This window comes from Manis pentadactyla, chromosome 6, assembly GCF_030020395.1.
Source record: "Manis pentadactyla isolate mManPen7 chromosome 6, mManPen7.hap1, whole genome shotgun sequence".
Taxonomy (NCBI): Eukaryota; Metazoa; Chordata; class Mammalia; order Pholidota; family Manidae; genus Manis; species Manis pentadactyla.
Genome location: NC_080024.1, coordinates 150,466,616 through 150,481,837, shown reverse-complemented (window position 1 = coordinate 150,481,837; position 15,222 = coordinate 150,466,616).

The following is a 15,222-nucleotide window of genomic DNA, read 5'->3' as shown; positions in this document are numbered from 1 at the left end:
TGATACTAGAATTGAGAAATGCCAACATATTATGTCTTACTGGGATTTATCTTGCTTTTGATGTCTGCACTTCCTGCTGAGATGCGGTCTTGCTTTGATGGTCTGGCATCATTTTCATTTTGATGTTTTTGATTTCCTATTTGGGACACGTTTGGCAGTCAAAATATAATTAAGTAGATGCTTTTCATATGCAGATTTCCATGTAATTACTTCATCAAGCTATTATATTTATTTTGGAAAGAAGTGTAGAATTTAGGAGGTTGGAGATAATAGCAAAATGTCAAAATTTCTTTATCTCTGAGTAAATTAATTTTTGGACATAATGATACCAATTGATAAAGATCCTTCTGTCTTCGATCATTCCACCTTACAGTCCCACTAAAGTTATGTGTTATAAATAATAAGAATGCCAGAGGCATTCACTATGCAATTTTGTGTCTGAGCACATGTGTACTGAGCACACTCTTTATCCACACAAAAGAAAATATTATTCTGTGATATTTTGTGAACCAAAATTATAAACAGGACTTAGATTTGATAAAAGGTTAAAGAACTAAAGTTAATGTGAAATAGATTTTTTAGGACTTGATTGATGATCTTGAAATACAATTCCATTTTTTATCTTCAGTTATTTTTGTTTCTGTTCTCCACTAGCAAAATGAAATCTTCATATATTATTGTCATGTCAAAATACAATGAAATGTAATCTCTTTTTCCTGTTTCACTATTCCCGTCTCATCATAAATAATTATTATCCAGTGTTTTATCCGTATCCTTACATTTTCCTGTGTCCTTGAAACATGTGGTATCATTCTGTAGTGTATGTTTTTAAAGTTTGTTTAGTTTATTTGTAAAATTTACAAGACTACAGAGATGTTGAAAGATGAGTAAAATGAACAAGTTCGATTTACAGTTAGCGTGTTGCCTCTTTGTCATTCCCTCAGTCTTTCACTTACTACCTTGAGATTTGCAAGATAGTTATTTTCTAACTCGCTTATTCCTAGCATTCCTCTGTAAAGAACTTCCCCTTTCTCTATTCCCTCCTTTTTTGATCCATTGATTTTTAAAAATTCAATGTGTCAAATCCTTTGCTATCTTTTTCATTATGATGCTCAAATTGACCGAATTTTGGAATGTGGCATCCCCTTACGTGGCTCCTATGTGCCTTTGAAATGACCCTATTGTCTCTTATTCAAGGTTGAAGGACATTGAAAGACACTGCACAGTTGCGGTTGGGGGAATGCGGGGCTGGAAGGAAAGAGAGGGAGGAAGTGTGTACTTTTCTAAGTGAAAGAGGTTTAAAAGTTCCCTCCATTATCATATCCCACATGGAATGTCGTTTGTGGCAGAGAAAATAAAGATGGAATATTAAAATTCAGGGACACTGCAAGGTCAAGTAAATAGAAAAATACCTGATCAGGGTGAATAATTGAAACAACAGTCAACATTTTGCGTGTCATCTGAGGAGCAAGCGGTAGGCTGAGCTTATGGTACATTTTGAAGAGCTGGAGAAGCAGAATTTTTAAACTTAGAAGTAATTGCAGACATGCCTTTCTAAGTATGTAACAGGCACTCTTCTATGCATTTAGTTACTTTAATTCTCTGAAAAAGTCTCTAGAGCAGATGATTGTATTATTTCATTATTCCAGACTAGGGAACTGGCATATAATTTTTTTTTTAAGTGGAGGAATTGGGATTCAGATGCAAGTACTCTAACTCCTGAGTGTGTGCACTATGTGGTACTGTCTTTTAGTATCCTGGAAAGTCAATGAAATGAGAATGTGCCATATAAAATGGCATGGGGAGAATGTTATCCCATAGGTGGAACAGAGCAATGAGATTTCAGAGCAGAACTATTCTCTTAGGGCCCCACCTCTTGCCTCTTTCCTCCCAGCCCAGACCTTCCTTGCTTGGACCTCAGTGTGAGCCTGCACTGGAGCCAGCTCCAGACCTCATGGCACCCCCAAAGCATGGGGACTTAATGCTCCATAGACTTGACACTTTCACAAGAAGGTTGCAGTACCTAGCGGGTCAGTATTTTTCATTTCTTCTCCCCCTAAACAGAAAATCCTCAGACACTTTGTATATAGCTTTGCGGATGGTCCCAAGGAGGTGAGTGATCAGACAGACACCCATAAGGTGGCTAATTGCCGGTGTTGGCTCTTCTTGCTTTCCAGCGTTGCTGTTTGTCCTTCACTCCAGCTTCCTGGGATCGAAGTCCCCACTAAATGGTTCCTGCGTTAGCCTTTGTCAAAGGCTCTAGCGGAATCTAAGATGTAGTTGGTAATGAGTCTGTTTCAGGAAGTGAGCTGTGAAAGAGGGGAAGAAGGCTTTGTGTGTTACTGAAAGTATTTTTAAAGAATAAAATGACTAGACTACTGATTCTCAACATGGGCTGCATAATAGAATCATCTCTTTTTTTTTAAGAATTTTTTTAGAGAAGTTTAGGTTTACAGCAAAATTGAGAGAAAGGTACAGAGATTTCCCATACATCCCCTGCCCCTACACATGCACAGCCTCCCCCACTACCAACGTCCCTCCACCAGAGTGGGACATTGTTACAATTGATGACCCACATTGACACACCATCATCCATTGTTTATCCAAGTTTGCTCTTGGGTTTGTACACCCCATGCATTTGGACACATGTCTAGTGACATGTATCCATCATAATGGAACATTTACACTGCCCTAAACGTCCTTTGTGCTCTACCTAATCATCCCTGTTCTTGTCCTCCATTCCCTGCACCCCACAACCCCTTTAATCACTGATCTTTTTAGTGTTTCTGGAGAGAATTTTACAAATAATTTTCTGTATACCACCTTCAGGAATTCTGATTTAATAGTTCTGGAGTTGGTCTGAGCATCATTAGTTTTTGGAAGTTCCTGGATGAGAGTGACATGCAGCCAGGATTGAAAAATCGGGACTAAATTATGCTTAAATTATTAAGGGAGGATTCAAAAGGAGGAGAGAGTGAAGTGGAGTATTTCCTAGTTAATAGCTTTTCAGAAAGGGGAAGAGAATGGGATTAAGGGTATACACAGAGAGATTAATTTTTGAAAGACAAAGTAACACTCCTTGTAAGGGCCCAGGAATTTGTTTTGACAAGCATTATTCTGCACATGCATTGCCAGGGGATCTTGCTGAAATGCAGGTTCTGGTTCCTTAGATCTTGTGTGGGGCTGGACATTCTGCACATCTAACAAACTCGAGTTGATGCTGATGCTGCTGATCTGTTAGTCACATTTTTATTAGCAAGAATTTGAGGGCGGGGATGTTTTTTCAGGTAAGTGTGATAGAAGGACGAAGGGGAAAGGAAGTTTAGGGTATATTTAAAACAGCTCTTACTTGGTGCTTAACTGATGCTCCATGGAATCTAAGCCCAGTAAGAAGGGAGGTGATGGGAAGAGGGGACTAATGAGTAGGACACAAGCAGAGGGGTCAGTGAACTGATGATTTTAATGTTTATTGAAACACAGTTGTAGTGACATTACTGACACCATCAAGCTGTAAAGATAGGAGGGCTTGGCATTGTGAGAGTGGAGTATTTGTATCAATAGTATCGGCTAGGAGTAAATTTCAGTGATGAAAAAGTCAAGGGCTTAAACTGAGGGGCAGAGGCAGAGGAGAGGAGGTAACTGGAGATGAGGTCAAGGACTTACCCTTGAAGAAGTTCAAGTTAAGGTAGAGGGGAAAGCAAGAATCATACCACAAAGTCTTCAGTGAGTGAATGGGACTCATCAGTAACCATTACAACAGAGGGTGGAATTGGTTAAGTTAGCTGGCCTGAGACTCAGAGATGGAGGCTTTCTAGGAACAGTAGTCTTCATTCCCATGTGGCATTAGGAAACAGAGGATATATTCCACTACTTTGATCCTGAAATACTTGGGATGTAAGAGAATGAACTGTCTCTGCTTCCAGGCCTACAAAGATTTCAGTGATTGGAAAGAAGATGGGCATACAAGGCAAGTGAGGACAGAGGAAAGCATGCCAACCACAGAAAACAAGTTCTAGCGTCACAGCCTAGGGTCAAAGCACAGGGAAGATGAAGGTCAAGAGAGAACATAAATATTGGGGAGAAAATTCAGTAAAGAAGTCCCGAAGGGCTGTTTGAGCAGTGACCAGCAAAAACACTGTTTGGGTTGGGGTTGGTTATCTTATATGCTGTTGGAGACAGGCATGCTCTTGGGAAAAATAAAAATCATATGTGTTTGGAAAGGCAACTCCAACTCTTTTCCCCCAAAGAGCCAGACAGTTCCATTCCTCATGTCTTCTGACCTTGACAGTGTTATCAGTGCAGTACTAGATGCTATGGAGAAAATGGATATAAAACTAAGAAGTCATTGTTGTCATCTTAGGAGCTAGAAGTCTCCAAATGAAGATAAGAGCCTTACTTTCCTCTGAGAACTTAGGGTGTAGACAGATGGGAGTGGTGTAGTGTAATGACTAAGGATATAGTTCCTGGAATCTGGCTGCTTGTGTCCAAATCCTGGTTCCACCCTATACCAGCTTTATGGCCTTCGACATATTAATCTCTCTGTGCTTCAGGTTCCTTATCCATAAAATAGTGCCTTGCTCACAGGTCTATTGTGAGGATTCAGCAAATTAATATAGATAAAGCATTAAGACCAGTGAGTAACATATAGTTATATCCAGGTGTTGATGTTTCATTTATATAAATAACTGCTGGATTTGTTAGTAATGTTATTTTCATTTAAAAAGTAATTTTTTAATGAAAGAAAACAATAATGGTAACATCACATACCTAGGAGATGAGTCCTTACTGTTCATTATTTCATTTAACAGTTACAACAACTGAAACAACTGGAAGTTGCATAGTCAGATAAAGACATACCTGCATTTTTTAGGTGAAATGTAATCAGTTCAAGTGTACCAGTGGAAAATGCTGCAGAGATTGGGATTAAGCAGATAACGCTGTGAAATGAAGGACTGCAGGTGAGAACAGGAAGGAGTGACGACAGCTGATAGTTAAAACACAATCACAGTGTGAGAAGACAGCCTAAAAGTTTTGCAAATAAGCCAAATTTTTCACTGCATGTGGGAGTCTCAGCCATTCCAGGGTTAGTTGCAGAATCCCATGGGAGGCAAGGCTCTCTGGTGGACATAAATTGCAGGTTTTAGTTATCATGGTCCTTGACTCCTTCCTGAGGAAGGCAGCCCAGGCAGCCCGCTGCCTGAAGAGCCTGGTGACTCTTGTCTGGTGCGTTTCCTTCCTCCGTGGGAGGCTGTACCTCAGCTGTGTGCTGCTTGGACGAGAAGCACCAGCCTGGAACCAAATGAAGGGGCATATATCCCCTGTGTGCTCAGAGAGGAAAAGTTGACCTCCCAAGCCATTTGGTCATCATCTGGGAGATTTGGGAAGTTAAAGACTACTGAGGTTCAATTAATAGTTTTTATTAGTTTCTTTTGACTAAAGATCCTGTCTTTTACATTAGGGAAAATTTGCGGCATTACAATTTTCCAAGAAAGTACCTGAATACAACTTTGTCTTTATACATTTTCTTATCTGTTTTCATGACTTAATTCATTCATTCAAGCTAAGCTGATTGGTTTGTGTTTACTAGGTGTAATAGTTAATTTTATGTGTCAGCTTGACTGGGCCACAGGGTGTTGAGACATTTGATCAAATATTAATCTGGGTGTATATGTGAGGGTGTTTCTGGATGAGATTAATCTTTGAATTGGTGGACTTAGTAAAGCAAGTTGCTCTCCCCAGTGTGGGTACACTCTCCATGAGTAAGACAAAATTCCTTCTTCACTTGACTAGGACACTGATTTATCCCAGCCCTCAGACAAAAAGTGAAAAGAAACATCTGCTGTTCTTGGGTCTCAAACCTGCTGGCTTTTAGATTGGAACTGACACTGGTAGCTCTCTGGTTCTCAAGCCTTTGGACTTGGACATCAGATCTTATGGGTCTCCAGCTTCCTAACTGCAGTTCTTGGGACCTCTTAGCTTCCGTCATGGCATGTGACAATTACTTTAAGAAATCTCTTTCTGTGTAGCATGCACAGTCTATTGGTTCTGTTTCTCTGGAGACCTAATACACCAGGCTTTTTGTTAGATGTTAGGCATAGAGCAATTGAAAGATGGCCAAATCCCAGGCACCTCCAAGGTAGGGGGGATTACTGAGACAGGGACTGTGGGTTTAGACAGTGTAGGGTGAGGTCCTCTGGAAAAAAACAAAGCAAGATAATCCACTGTGGGATTTGCTTTGGCCTGCTGGGGGGCCCCCTGCTTTTTTTTTTGACTTTACCCAGGTGCTGCTTTTCTTTCTCCAGCCCTAATCAAGTTATCTGCAACCTGGGCAGTTGATTTAGCAAACAAGCCCAAAACAATGTAGTGAAAACAGGAAGGATTCCATCTTGAAGATAAGATTGCATTTTAAAACCCAATTAGTTAAAAAGTAAATTTCTTAACAAACAGAAGTAACTCTTTAGCAAACAAAATAACTCAGCCTTCCTTGGGAGCAAGGCAGGCAGTCTTGACTGATACTCTCCCAGACTAGGAAGCTGCTATCCTAGGACGGAATCAGAGCAGTAAATTTCTTGTAAATAACCTGGAGGACTGATTAAAAAAACTTAATGTCTCTTCAAAAATAAACATTTTGGGACAATTTGGCAGGTCAGCATCCCTAGCTCTTTGTCTCTCAACCTCCTATAAAACCCCTAGACAACACACCAGGAGCTCTGTCCTCTCACTTTGTCTCTAAATAAAAGCCTCTGCCTCGCTCTCCTACCTGAGTGTTTGCGAAGTTCATTCTCCAACTCAGTGAACAAGAACCCCCACATCACCAAATAATCACATAATGTCAAAAACAATTTAAATTTTTCCCATGTGTCTAAAGGGAATTCACATGTTTATATTAATTTTTTCTCTTCTGAGATGTTTTTGAATAATATTTTTCTGACTGATAGGGGCATTTCAATACATGTGAGTTACCAGATATTCTGTACTATATGCTTTCCATGTTGGCTATTTAATCCTGCTAATTTAGTTTGAATTTCCCCATGTTTGAATTTCAAACACTATTCTAATATTGACAGAGGAATTCTCTTTCCTAATGAAAATTCAGATCTGCTACTATTTTAAAAGTGCAAATATGTTTAATTCACATTTTTAAACCTATGGCCTTAGAGTGAGCAAAACCATTTAAAAAAGATGGACAAATTTTCAGATTTCCATGTAATGAAAAAGTAAGTCTGTAGTTCATATATCACTGCTGACAATAGCCAGCAGGGTAACTTTTGATAATTCACTTTTTAAAAAATTTATAAAAATGGAATTTTACTCTTCTCTGAAGTATTTTTTCTGACTCAAGGAAGCAAGCTTAATTACTTCCTCCTTTGTGTATTTCTGTACTGCTTATTGACTTTTATAATAAGACATCACCCTGCCGTGGGACTGTGCTCATGTGTCCTCATACCCCGGGAGGGTTGAGACCCCTCAGCGCAGCCAGCGCTCACTCTCCTTCTTCTACCTCCAGAAACAGGCAAAGCCTGGCATTCATTAGTTGTGCCAGAAATGTTGTTGCCCTAAACTGAACACTAAGATTCCTTTAAGTCCTAAGGCTCAGTGATATTGTGACTAACAAGACATTTCAAGTTTAGAGCTAGAATTTCCCACTTCTCTTGAGGCTGAGCTCCTTTAGATTCTTTATGAATTTTGTGTGTTCTTACCCTTTTTTGTTTTGATTATCTTTTTTGCACACGTCAAACAGTCAGAATATAATTACCTAGATGCTTTTCATATGTAAATATCACAATAATGACTACCAAACTTCACTGGGTACCAAAAAGAATGACTCTTTTCTACATGAAGATTCAAAGAGTAGATAAAATTACTATGACTGTCAGATTTCTTTTATTCTTTCTGTGAACAATCCTTTCTCCTTTATCTTTTCCTTTTGAATAGACATTCTATTTAGTAAGAAAACTCTTTATAGTCTTGTGCTATCTGAGGAGCCGTCTGCCAAACTTGATGAAAATGCCCTGGGCTCGCCAAGTGATTCTGGATTCCTGTGGGACCTCACATTCAAAACAAATATCCTGATGCAAAATAATAGCAGGAGAAGGTTTAAGAATGAAGAAGGGCAACAGATTTTATCAGTAGCTGCTGATTCTATAACCCAGATCAGCTTTTTAGCATAGCTAGTACTAATTTCCCTAAGTACAGTCAGTCTGGAGATAGCATTGACTCTTTGCCAAGTGCTGAACATATTCTGCATATGCTAGGTATTAATTCACTTAATCTTCAAAACAATTATCTCTAAAAATAGTGTCGTTATCTGCATTTTACAGATTAGGAAATGAAGTAGAGTGAGATTTAGCAACTTGGCCAAGGTGATGTCCCTAACAAGGAGCCCAACTGATACTCGAATCCTAAGTGGTGATGACCAACTTATATAAACCACTGCAAATGCAGAAATCTTTTTCCTTACATCTCTCATGTTGCAAGCCCATTGTTCATCAGTGGCTGCTTTATTCCAGGCTGAAGGAACCTCTGTCTAGAACATTGTTAGTCTTGTAGAGGAAAAAGGCCTTCACAGCTCTAAGCTGGCTTCTAAAGCTTCTGCTCAGAAGCGACACACATCTCTTTTATTCACATTTCATTTTCCAAAGTCACATGACCATTTTGGAAGTCAATAGGTTGATCATATATAATTCTCCTTCAGGGCAGGGGACACCCTCCATAGCTACATCTGATATCAGGGAGAGACTGTAAGTCACACACAATTTCAAGTCACCTGCCAAGCAAGCCTGACCTCAGTAGGAGAGAGAAGTATACAGCTCCTCAGAGGGACAGGTGCATATTTTAAACAGGAATATCATCTACTGCTCTCATGACACTCATGCCTATAAAATAGGATCTCTATATATTTAGTGGCTGTTGGAATTTTTGTCTCTGTGAACGTCATTTGCCTATTTTTCCATTGGTTTGATTTTTTCCTTATTGAAGATTTAAATATATTCCTTATTTGATGCATAGCAAAAAAGGCTGTTTTAAAAATGTGACAAAATGAACTTCAACATATGACTATAGTAAGGAATGCATAACAATAAATATAAGAATCTGATCATACCTGGCCTATAGTCAATTAAAAACATATGAGTTATTATTTTTTAATATTGTCTTTTAACTTTCACGTCAACAAATTATAGCCTATGTGCCAAATCTGGCCTGTGTCTGACTTTGTAAAGTTTCATTGGAACTTACCCACAGTTATTTGTCTATGGCTGTTTTGTGTTATGAAGGCAGAATTGAGTGATTGTGACAGAGGTTATGTCCTGCAGAGTCTGAAGTGTTTACTATCTGTCCTTTTACAGAAAAAGTTTGCCAACAATTGCTCTAGATCAATGAATTAAATGGAGGTATAATGGGGACTGACAGGGCCCAAAGGCTGGTTCTTTTGTCTTATCTAGACCTCAGAATGCAATATAATGCTGAATTGAAGGTGTTGTTGGAGTAGAATTACAAACAAAATTTCCTTTCAACCCAGAAAACCTCTCCACAAAGGTAGAAGAGAAAGAAACAATTTTATCATTGAATAAGCATGATAATAGAATGTGATGTGCATCACAGGAAGTCCATTAAGAGATTGCCAAGACAGAAAGAAATCTCGTCCTTTTATAGAGCTAAGCAGATACAACCCATTACACACATTCTGCATATAAACAGTAACTTGTTGGAGTCAGAGGACTTGACAGACTATTTGTCACACATAGTTCATCCTAATTGACCTAGTAATTGAAGCGATCATTTGTGTTTGCTAATTGGCTTTATTCAAAGGACAAATAAGCTTCTCATCATTCTAATTAGAAGTAGTTTGCAATTTGGAATGAGGGAACTAGGAAGTTAGGCACCCACCCTCCCACAGAAACTGAGAGCTAAGGGAGCTATCTTCCTTGAAGATTACATTTCAAAGAGAGGTTCTGAAGAAAGACATTACTGGGTTGTAAAGCTAACAAGAGGCTACTTTAGCTTTTAAAAAGATTTACATAATTTTCAAGGTGATAAAGAATTTACAAGTTTTCTAAAGTCAACCTCTTAGAAAAGGCAGTGGGGGTGGGTGGGTCTTCACCTATTTTATCAGGGAGAATTAGTCTCTTATATTTCATTTTTATTTGCTCTTACTGGGTCACATATTTACCTGCAAGGCAGAGTTCACGCTTCCTGCAAGCAGTGGCCGGCTTGGCAAGCCTAGAGGGTTCTTTGTGAGTCCATCAACACAGATGCCTCGGCTCTTACCTCATGCTCCAACCACAATATGGAAGTCCCTCCAGAACTGAGAATCCAGCATTTTCCTCAGTTCCTCAGTCTTCTGTTTTATGATTAAATCCTGGGCCTCAACCTTTTCTGTTCTCAAATGCTGCCATCCAGGCCCTCCAACTTCACCTTGAGTCTTAATAGCTAACATCAGGTTTACATCATCTTTTTCTAAAACATCTGTTACTCCCAACAACAGCCACCAAGTCCATGGTCCTCTTAATTGTGATGGTTTTCATAGCAGCAAATAAGCACTTGTTCATTTTTCATATAGGCTTTCTAGTAGTCATCTGTTTGTAAACTAGAACTATACATATATATGTATATGTATATAACTGATATATCCTAGGATGGTGTTGTGAGTTCTTATCCGACTCTGCAAAGTTTTTGAAACTTTGGAGAAGTGGTAAAATAAATATCCATGTACTCTCAACTTAAATCTCTTTTTTTAAGTTTGGCTGTATTTTGCTGTTTTGCTATATTTGCTTTATGTCTTTCTCCCTCTTTACTCTTCTTTCCATGCATAAAATGTATATAGTATATATGTATATGTGTGTGTATAAAGTTGTATTTTCATAGTTTTTTTGTTGTTCCATTTGAAAATGGCATCATTAAATTAAACAATGATACAGTTTATATTTTGATAGCTGTTTTTGTGGTAAGAGATTTTAGAGCTGATACACATTTCATACAACATTTAGAGTACCAATCTCACTAAATATAAACACTATAGTGATAACTGTTTGTTTGCATAAATACTATTTGCTTAACAATTCTGAAAAACGCTGCACATTCTTTAAAAATACTTTTTAATTTTCTGAAAATTTCTACTTCATGCAGTCTTATATCTATGATAATTTAATCTGTTAAATCGAGCAATGTATTTACTAGTGTATAATTTTTAGAGAAGAACATTTAAAACTATGATGTATTTGATCTCTATGTTCAAAACATCTGAAAAGTGTGAATAAACACACACAAGACTACATAGTTACCTTGTTTTGCTAACATTATTTTAAACTCTGGAAAATAAGAAATATTTAAAAAATATCCCACAATACCTTGCATAGCACTGTGTACCTAAGAGTTGCCATCTATCTATAAATCTACATTTTATCTATGTCTATGTCTATATCTACATCTACACATATGTAAGGTGATTTGATGAATAAAATGCTCAAGACAGTTGCTCTGATCTCCCTGGATTTTCATTAGCCCCAAATCAACAATTCCATATCCTTTCATAAGTATTAGATACTGTTCTTAGGTCAATTTATTAGAAGAAGGCCATCTTGTAATTGCATTTCTACCTTGGGATTAATATAATAATTTTCTTCTAAGGAATCGCTTCACAAGATTTGAAATATTGCCTCATTTGTCTTACCAACATCCTTAGAAGGCCAGAGTTAATCTTACCACTCCTTTCTTCTATGTGGAAACTGGCTCACAAAGTATAAGAAGGGTTTGCTGCAAGTCAGATCATCAAGGGGTGAAGTGGGTTTATAATTCAGATTAGCAAGTTATCTTCAGTCCAGGATGAAGGAATTTTTTGTGTACTAAAATCAAGTTTATTTTCACTGTTATTCCTGCCTTTGCCCGGGGTTTAGCTGTGTCCACATTTTTCCTAAAATTATTCAGTCTCTGATCCTATTCATACTCTCTTCCTTCATAGCTAAATTTGTTCTCTGTCTCTTGAAAGAAAAGCCGTGGTCAAAAAAAGGTTTGCTTTTCTGAACAAAGTAGCTATACATTAAATATCAGCCAAGATATAAACAAAGATTGAGCACTCAATCTGTGGGGGCTGATTTTAGTTCAAATGGCCTCTGTCAGGGCTGGGATAACTCTAGCAAACTTAAGACAACATACAACCAATACCTGGAACCCAGATGAGAAAAACTGTCAAAGTAGTTAGAAACGTCATAGGTTGTACACCAGCAGGTCTTCCTATGAACCTGTTCTCCTTAGCAAGCCAGACTCTGAAATCCTAGGTCCTTCTCCTCAGGAGTAGCTGCCCTATATGCATAGCTGGTACTCCCTTCCAGCATGGCCTTCCGTGTTTCATCTTTGAAATTTTCCCCTTTATGTATATGATTAACACCCTTATATCTAATATGGGAATATATAAATATTGGTAAAAGCTGAAGTTGTGAGGTCAGAGGCCATTTTTAAATATCTTGAGAAGTAAAAATAACCAGATAGACAACTTTCTGAAGACCTGTTGAAGAGGTAGAGAGAGGGTAGGATGTGTTTTTGTTTTTAACATAGAAATGACTTGAGATTGTTAAAATGTAGATGAAAAGAAAGCATTTCCAGAGAAGGGGTGAAGCTGTACCTCTAACATCTAGTTCACATTGCTCATCTGCCAAAGGAAATTTTTGAGAATCCAAACAGTGAATTTAAAGCAAGTTGTTGATTGACTCATTCATATATATATATATATTGGCATCACTGGTAGTTTCTAAATAATTTATACAAGTACTTCTGACCAAGAATTTTGGAACAGAATAACATTGGGGATTGTTCCAAATAAGGAGAAGACCCACATGTAGAAATATTTAGTGCTGATGTGGGCCCTTGATTAATAACTACTGCTAAGATCCTGTGCAACACAGATCTGAAGGGTGTGATTCTCACAAATCACTCTTACACATGACTATTTTGGTATCAAAAGAAAAAAATAAAAACAATAGGAACATAAATATAGAAGCCCTACTTGAGGAAGTAGAAAATTCAGAGAAAGCTCAGGTGGTCATTCAATATATCCATAAACATTAAGTCGCAGTTATTTTTCTCTATAAAAGCAAAGCGCTAAGTCTATGACTCATTTTGTTCTGTTTAACTTGAATGTGCTGTTGGCTGTTCCTCTCTTGAGGGCTTTGATTTTCAAAGAAAAAAGCACGTGGGAGTGTAAACATCTAATTTGTAAGAAACTTTGGTAATGAAACTCATTTGCTTTGGTAACTTAATTAATATCTTCCCCACTTAATACCAATTATACGTATTTCTTGGCTTACTCTTCTTGGCCTGGGTTGAAAAAGTTTGCAGACAGGTTACAATTTTCCTACTTAGGCCCTAGAAGGTAAGTCCTTCCTATTCTGTGTGGGCTGGGCTGTGCATATATACACACACACACTATGTATACCCTATATTCACATATATATAAAAAACTATTCATTGTTAATTTTTCAATGACTAAGTATGAATGATGATATCACAAAGAAAGATCGTATCTTTCAAAAAGGGAAATAGAGAAAAATAAAGCTTTTCTGTAAGCCTTTAGAGAAAAGATAATTTTTTTAAGGGAATGTGCTAAAACATCCTTCTAAGATAACAAGCAAGTAACATTTTCCTTATTAAAGTTATTCTTTAGATTTGAAAAGAGAAAAATACTATTTCTAAAATGACCACTGTGGGTGTTATTTGTACTTTTGCAAGGAATAGATGCTAAACTATGAGTCTTTATGTTGAGGAACATTATATAATGATTAAAGGTTAGTGTTTTAGTTAACTATGGGTTTAATTAACATTTCACCTTTCTGGTGATTATCTTTGACTATTTCAAAATATTCTCCAAATTAGATTATTTTTCTTTGTGAGTTAGTAGCAATGATTTTATACAAAACAACAGAGATTATTGGAATTCTAAAAATGTGACTCATAACTCTTATTGCTTATTACATTTGATTACATCTTGTCTTCCCAACTGGATTGTGAGTTCCTAGACAGCAGCGATTGTATGTTGTACGTGGTTTCTCTTCTTTATACTCTATTTCTGTAGAGTTCAGTGCTCGTCTCTCAGTTGGTTACATATCCAATGGTCTTTTACAGATCTTTAATCATTTTTTCTTCTTGGATACATTGGACATTGATTAATACTTCCTCTTCTTTAGACTCTCTTTTAACGTAGACTATGTTACTCTTTTATCTCTTTGAACTCTTCTCTGTCTCCTTAATAGGCTCCTTTTTGTGTTTTCATTTCCTAAATATTTTAGAGGGTCTCATTCTCAAACTCATCACACATGTAAGAAGAGTCTTTCCCTGTGCATGTCACTTTATTTGTGGTGTAAATAAAACAGATGAATAAGACATGCCCTTGGTTCAAGGAACTTAGGTGCAGTGGGGAAATAGTTCATGTTCAATGCACAAGTCCAATTCAAACATCCTAATATCAGCTCAGGTCTCTTCCCAAATGAACCCTTTCCAGCTAAAAACACTTAATTACTTTTTTTGTAATGATTTGTTTATGCTATTTGCATTTTATTTGCTGAGAGGGATGCTCAATCTTGTCCATCTTTTTTTAAACTCTGTGTCTCTGGAGTTTATTTGATCTGCCTAGGTGATCACTACAAACAGGTAGTCAGGAAGTGGAATGTCTTCATATTAATCCTGGGCATCATCACCATGAGGTATGTAGTAATGTAACTAAGATGCAGGTGCTCACAGGGAAGGTACAAGGCTTGGGAATTAAGATGAGCAGTTCACCACTTGCTCACTGAGTGGATTTAGGTTTACTTATACTCCCATAGTTATTTTCTTCACCAGAAACAATCCTTAATTCAAATGGTCATGAGTTAAACTAGATAACATATAATTTCTTTTTTTTAATTTGAGGAATTATATCTTTATTCAATTCTGGAAAATTCTCAGCAAATGCTGATTCTATTTTATTCTCCTTAATCTTTGTTTGAAATTACTCTTAGATAAATATTGAAGCTTTTTGATCTAATATTTCTCTAATCTTTGAAATTTTTCATATCTTTTCTTATATCTATATGTGGCATTCTGGTAATTTCTTTCAATCTACCTTTTTTAGACCCTGATTCTCTCTTTAACTGTGTGTGGTCTATGTATAATCCATCTATGTCTTTTTTGTTCCAGTGACTATATTTTTACTTTCAGGATTTCTATATGGTCCTTCTTCACATTCTATTTTAT